Here is a 7,249-nt window from a genome sequence, read left to right as displayed (position 1 = left end):
GTCCCTCCCAAAAAGGAGTGACTGATGTCACTTCCACAGGAGACTGACAGCTCTGACTTAAAAATGAATTAATGTTTAGAAAGCACCTCGTTCTCATCAAAGTGATGCACAGCTTCATGGGGTTAGAGCTGTCTGTGCAGCCTGTCACCTGCCAAAGTGCAGGCAGACTTGGCCAAAAATGATGTTTGGTCAAGAGAATCTTTGTGATTACTCAGAGAGTGCTGCAGGCAGCTGTGGAAGAGTTCATTCATGTACAAAGGCTGGCACAGTCTTAGTTTGGCCTCCGATTTTCATCCCTGGTGTCCATCAGCCCAACACTGAGCTGCCTTCCCCGCCCCTGGCTCCAGGCTCTCCCTGCCTTGGTGCCAGCTCCAGCAGCTCTGTGTGTGTGTCCTCAGAGCACCTGCCTGGCAGCTTGGCCAGCCTGGGGACAGGCTTTGGTCCCACTGGAGGGCTGGTGTCACCCAGAGGACGCTGCTGCTGTCACCTGCCAGCAGCGAGGGAGGGGCTGGGCAGGAGGGCACTCTGCCCTTTGTCCAAACATCTGGAAAGCTGCACTCCTCCAGGTGTTTGTGCAAAGATGAGGTTCTGATGAGCTCTGCTCGGGATCCACTGTCAGTGTCTCCTTTGGACAATGTCCTGCTGTTCCTTCTCCTTTTCATGCATGAGTCCAAACTGCTTCTCCTGGCTGACCTCTCTGGAGCTCGTGGCTCACTGTGCCTCTTGCTGGTCCTTTCTCTGATGAGGGAACTCTGTACTTTGCTCTGTCTCTTCTACTCTTTGCCTTTCTGTGCTGGTTTTGGTTTGTTGTTTCTTCTCACCTCCTGTTATTCTTCCTTCTTCAGTTACCAGTAGATGGTTCAGTTCTGACTGCAGCCATGGCAGAATCACAGGGCCTTCTGCCAGCAGATATAGAATAGGTGAGATCACCCTTCCCAAGGAACTCAGGGCTCTGCTTCTTTTTTAAAGATCAAATCTGATGTATTTCTTCTGCAAACAACTTTAAGCTATGTGCCAGACTTGCACTGATTCATTATTTAGTGCTTACTGTTAACTCCTTGGCTTAATTCCCCTGTTATTTATTATATAAAACATTATTTCATTAACTAGATTGAAACAGATGAGAGTGGAGAACAGAGCTCTGTCAGACAAATTTAAATGAGTATCCAATATCTAAAATCAAGCTTTAGATTTTCATGAATTAATCTCAATTTAAGCTCCCTCTTTTTGCCTTCACTCTTAAACATGTATACAACCATTAATGCATACAAAGCAACAATTGAATACTGAAAAGTGCAGAATTTTTCTTTTTAAATAGAGCATTTTTTAAGTAGAAAAGGCTTTTAATAGAAAAGAAGCCTCAGGACCACCACAACATTTGCTCTTACTACTGCTCAGCATATCTAGATATGAGATGCACCTTCTTGCCTGTTGAAATTGTCTCTGAAATGAACATCCTCAGTTGTGGTGCTCAGAGTTGGTTTTGGGAGGGTCACTTTGGTGGGAGCCTCAGCCTGGGGAGCTGCTGTGCCTGCAGGAGCACTCACAGCACTTGTGAATGTTCCTGCAGTCTCTACTGGAGCATTCCTGGGTCAAGTGAGAAAAATTTTATTCTCAAGTTATTTGGGGTGGGTTGTAGGTCTTTAACTCGCCATAATTCAGTTTTCTCAATGGTTTGGAACAAAAGAGAATGGACTGATGGAAAGAAAAAAAAATGCATTAGTTCTGTGAGCCAGGCACCTACACCTGCCATTCCCCACAAAACCTTTGTCACTTTGGGGATGTTCTTTGGTTCCTTTAGAGCTCCCCCTGTGTCCCTACTCTTTGTAGCAAAAGACAAAGCAGGCATTTGAATCTTCTTCAATTTTCCCTTCCCTTTGTCCTTTTCCAACCCAGTTTACTTTGAGAGGGTATTAAGGTGCCAAACCCAGCTTGCTTCACTCTCTTCATTGAGCAGGGGGATGCCTTTGTTAATTATCATTAATTGGTTTTGTTGTTACCCTTAGCTCCTAAAACACCCAGGTCCAAGGGAATATCTGTAACTAATTTGTGTTCTTTGTGTTTTGTGCTTCACAGTCTGTAGAAATGCACCATCCTCTTCTCATTAAATTTTCTACTTATTTTTCATGTGGGTTTCAGGACATTTCCTGGTGAGATTTTCAGCCATAAATAGCTGTCCATTTTTTATTCCCACCAGCTGTGCATTTGAGGACCAGGCAGCAAAGTTTATGAATCACTTCTCCCTGACAGATCACAACAACCACAATATTCTGCCACAAAACTCTGTTCAGTAATTAAACATTAAGCCTCTGATGCCTATCATCATTCACTGCCAAGATCCTTTACAATCCAGGTTTGCTATCTTCAGGTAATGATATTAGAGATGATCATTTATTCTGGAAATGTAGCTATCTGAGAAGAATGAATTTGCTGAAATCAGAATTTCATTTATGAGCTGGCTTTTCAGGACTTTTCTGCTAATGCTGACAGTCACCACACACAAATATTTATTTAGTTAAAAATACTCTGAACGTAGGGTAATTGACAAAGAGTGATGAAAAGAACAATATTTAAAACTGTGGCATCAGCAGCAGTGTGTAATATAATGCAGAAATCTGCCTTCATTCAATAAGGACAAATGATCCAACAGCACTTCAAGCTTTGGGCATCATTTCCAAGTTAATCTGCTCTGCTTTGGTGTCAACAGAAAATTGAGATCAACTCTCTAGCTAACAAAGCAGCTCTGGAAACTTGAAATAAAAATTCTAACTTGTAACACATACAGCGCTGTCGAGAGAAACTGTGAAGTCTGTTTTCCATCAGTGTATGTACATAGCTCATCTAATGTTATTGTGATGAGAAATAATAACTCCCAAATACATTAATAGCTGTGTGTTGTTTGGTAGCAGCCACAGCTCCTGCTCACCAGCTGAAGCTGTCAGTCTCTGCTCACTGAGAGTAATTTTCTATTTCACAACAAAATGGCCAAAGAAAATAAAACACACAGAACTCTGAAGGATCTGAAGCCTAAGCTGCAGAATCAAGCCTGGAGAAGCCTCTGATTTTCAGAAATAAGGCTGGCTGTGCCCAGGCTTTTCCTCTGTTGTGCATTGTGCCAGAAGCTGCAGCACTGCTCTGCCCCCAGCCCCAGCAGCATTTTGGCCAGCCTGGGAATGCAGCCCTGGGTAACAGGGCTCCCCTCCCACCCTCTCCCAGTGCTCCTTTTCCAGCTGGGCTAGTTATTCAGTGCACATTCTGCTTGTCTGTCTAATCCTAATTCTCATTTCCCATGCTCATCTTCTAGTGAGTCTTCTAAACTGACTTCAACCCTTTAATTTGTCTGGCTCTGTGTCAGGTTTTTCTGGTTGGGTTTTTGTCTCACCTTTCTCAATAGATTTTAGTCCTTCTTTCCTCTACTGGGAACTCCAAATACCTCTTTTCTCCCTTTCTGTCTTGTTTCTCTCAGAACCTTGACGTGTCCTCTGGTTGGCTCCATCCCCCTGACTGACAGCTTTCCATTTCCTAGCTCCTCATCCTGCCTCAATCTCTTTGAGCTCTCAGTCCTTGGCTCCCTCCTTTCATGACTAATGAATGGCAGCATCAGCCAGCCTGAGATCCTCAGGCATTCAGGTGCTTTTCCCTGCTGCAGAAGGACTGCAGCTCTCTGAGGAGGGCAGTACAATGTTAACCCCTGCCAGGCTTTCCTGCCTATTCCATCACCCCTGCAGGGCTTGGTGGGTGATTTCAGCACCAGTCCCCAGAGCAGAGACAGCCAGGGGAGAGCATGAGGCTGCTGCTGCCAGTTTCTCCTTATTTTGTGTGCATTTGTTCTCAGGTGCCCTGGACAATGTGATGTTTGTGTGGGTTTGTGTTACTGCCCCATGGCAGGGCAGAGAGGAGAGCCTGTCTTTGATCCTGGCAGCAGCTGGCTGCAGAGTGTTTGGAAATGTGGAATTTGGGGAGCCAAATGAAGCTGTGGTGCCCATGGACACAGGGATGGCAGGGAGCACTTCACCAGTGCTCACTGCCCCTCCACAGCCCTGTCTGTGCTGCTCAGAGAGAATGTTCCTCTCTTCTCCTGCCCTGCTGCCTGTCTGCCAGGAAAAGCCCTCTGCCTGGCACTTCCCAAAGCAAGACTGGACCAGTTTCTGTGCAGTGATGACCAAGTTGTTAGGGGTGTTCTGAGGGAAAAAAACCAGAGTATTCACAGAAAAGATTAATAAATGGTGGAATTTGTAGTGTATGGGGTGTATGTACAGATGGAAAATTGTCCAAATATCAGTAGACATGTAAATTAATATATTCCTTTGTCATTCAAATTCTTTTATCAGTTTTACTAATCTTTAGAAAAATGGCAGAGGAACAGCTACATTGAAATTAATCTTTCTTTACATCTTTAAAAATAAGACAAGTATTAAAAATTCCCTATGCAGAAAATAATAGAATGCCTACAAAACAAATATACATTTTTGCTTGGAATGATGATGAACAGATGCAGTATTTCAAGCAGCTCTATTGCATATTTAAATCTCCTTTTAATATATTTCTAGGATAGAAGCAAAAATTAAAACACTGAAAATACAAAGAATCAGTGTTGTTTGTTTGTAAATATAAACAAAGTTGACGTTACCAGAATACAGAATAGTTGTGAATGGAAACCTTAGATTATAAGACAGATTTGGCAGCTCGTGTTTCTAAAAAGAATACTTGAAAGGAAAATATTATGTCTTTCATAAAATGAGATTAACACAGCTAATTCTTAATGCCCAAAAGTGAGATTGCCTTGCAAGATGTTAGATGTCAGGCAGTATAATTGCCTCATAACAGAGTTTTGAGCAGTAACTTCCCCTAGTTATAGAGAGCCTCCTGAAGGACTCAAACACAGCAGCACTAATGCCACACTTTATTAATCTAAAATTATTCACCTAATGTTTGGGGACTCTATTTCAAACAGGAATTGCATTTCAGACTTGGAGGAATAAAAATGTACATTCTCATTTTCCTGCAGCTCCTCTCATCTCTAAACGTTTGAAGGCAAGAGTTTGAAATGTTAAAGGAGGGAGGGGGTGGCAGGCAGCTGATGGCCACTGCTATCATCCCTTATTGCAGTCTGAGCGTGGCACTGCCCCCAGGCACCTGGGCTGGAGCATTATTGAAATGCACAGCGTGCTGCAGCATCACTGGTGCCACAGCTGCTGGGTGGCTGCGCTGCTGGAGGTGTTTGTGGGCAGCTCTGGGTGTCTGAATGTGCACATTGTTTTGGTTCATTTGGTTTTGTGATGGTTTGTGCTCGCATCAAAAAATTGGTGCTGACAGGTGGATGGGACAGCCCCAGACACAGGTCAAAACCTTAAAAGGGTTTTCTCCCAGTTTAGTGGCACTGTGAAAATCTTTTTGTGTACAGGGCTGTGCTTTTCACACTGATTCCTACACGGAGCTCTTGATAATTTCCTTTGTCGTTGTGGCCTTTTTCCATTACGTTCAATTCAAACTTCTTCTAACAAAATAAATGTTTGGTTCAACCAACAGTATCAGGTAGACTCTGATGAGAAAATCTTGGGTAGGTCTTATTACTGCTCTGTGTGACTGGTTATTAGGTCACACTTGGGATGAAATTGTTTGGATTTTTTTTTCACCAGGGCTAGAATAGGCGTCAGATTATTTAAATGAGCTTTGAAACCTTATAGTTCATCTGGCAAACTGCTGTAGGGGACTAGAAAACATGAAGGGAACAGACAGAGGAAATTCTGAAAGCAATTAGAGAACCCTTTTGACAGTTCTTTCAGCCAGTTTCTTGGGAGAAAGGAAAGTATCTCCTGGCGTTGGTTTGTGTCTTATGGACAGTTGTGTCATTAATATGCAAATGTAGAATGTAGGGGAAAGCATGTGTTGAGACACTTGCAGTTTATTCAAAATTCAAATAAAATTACCAGGAGTATAAATGTGATTTTTTTTTCCCTTCAAATCTAGCAGTCAAACTTTTTAAAAATGGTTCAGTATTTTGCTTTAAAATCTAACTACTTTAGCCATCAATCCAGTGATCTGAATTTTTCCATATGCATATTCATGCCCGTGTTTACATATTTGTTTGTTTATTGCATCTGGTACTTGGGTAATGTGTAATTTCTATTTCTCCCTTTTGTCTGGGGGCCTCTCATATTACATTTAGATTGTATCCTTTATCATTCCAAATTGACATTTATGCTTTTACTGCTATTGTTTGCCTAGCTCCTCTCTGGTAGGGATCAACAATTTGTTTTAATCTGTGTCACTTCCCTTATCTGGCCGTGCCCAGAGCTGCAGTCACAGGCGGAGATCGTGTTACAGCTGCCCCCGCCCCAAATCCCGGCAATCTTAATTGCTTTTCCAGTTCGTTTATAAGAGCACAGAGACAGCAGTCTGTGAGAGACCGGCTTTGACAAAAGTAATGTATGCCAGCGCCTATGAATAAATAAATGCCATTTACATAGAGGAGTACTGTGGCAGCAGAAGGGGAGTCGCAGAATGAAAGCTAATGCTGGTTTAAAAACATGATTCCTTTTTCTCAGCAGGGAGCTGAGTGAAGTCCAGAGAGCTGCAGAGCACGGGCTGCTCTACAGGTACTCTCTTTGTAAACAATAGGTTTTGTTTTAATTTTCTCAGCTGACTGGCTTGAAAACTTCTTGGTATAAATGGGAATTAAACAAGTAATGTTTAAATTTCCAGCGGCCTGAGGAAGCTGCGATGCTTCCTGTGGATTCTTTGCTTTCTAATAACCGTTTTAACAGTTTGTGTTCCATTCCTTCCCTCTATTCCTTCCCCTGTTCATCAAAGCTGTGATGTCAAACAGTTTAGGAGGGAAGAAAGAGTGGCATAATCTGGGTGGTGACAGGTTTGGAGCTGTAAGCAAAGGGCTGGAGCGAGTCAGTTCTCTGCATCCAGTAATGAATCCCTCTCTGCTGGGAAGAGGAATAATGAGGGCAGTCAGAGCAGGCGTGGAAAGGGGCTCTGCAGCTCTAGATGGATAACTCAGGTGTGCGGGCTGATAATGGGAACCTAATGAAATACTCAGAGGTGAGCAAGGACGTAGAAATGAGATCACTGGGGCACCTGCCTGCTCCCTTTGGCTGTGTGCAGCCCACAGAGCCTTCCTGAGGTGCCTCAGCGACCCTCCTGGTTTGCCTGGGGTAAATTCCATGCACCACACGTTCACCATTTGTCACAAACTCTGATGGTGGCACTCTCTGCCTCCTCGGGAGGGAAACAAGCT

This window comes from Serinus canaria, chromosome 13, assembly GCF_022539315.1.
Source record: "Serinus canaria isolate serCan28SL12 chromosome 13, serCan2020, whole genome shotgun sequence".
Classification (NCBI taxonomy): domain Eukaryota; kingdom Metazoa; phylum Chordata; class Aves; order Passeriformes; family Fringillidae; genus Serinus; species Serinus canaria.
Note: the sequence above shows the minus strand (reverse complement) of the source record.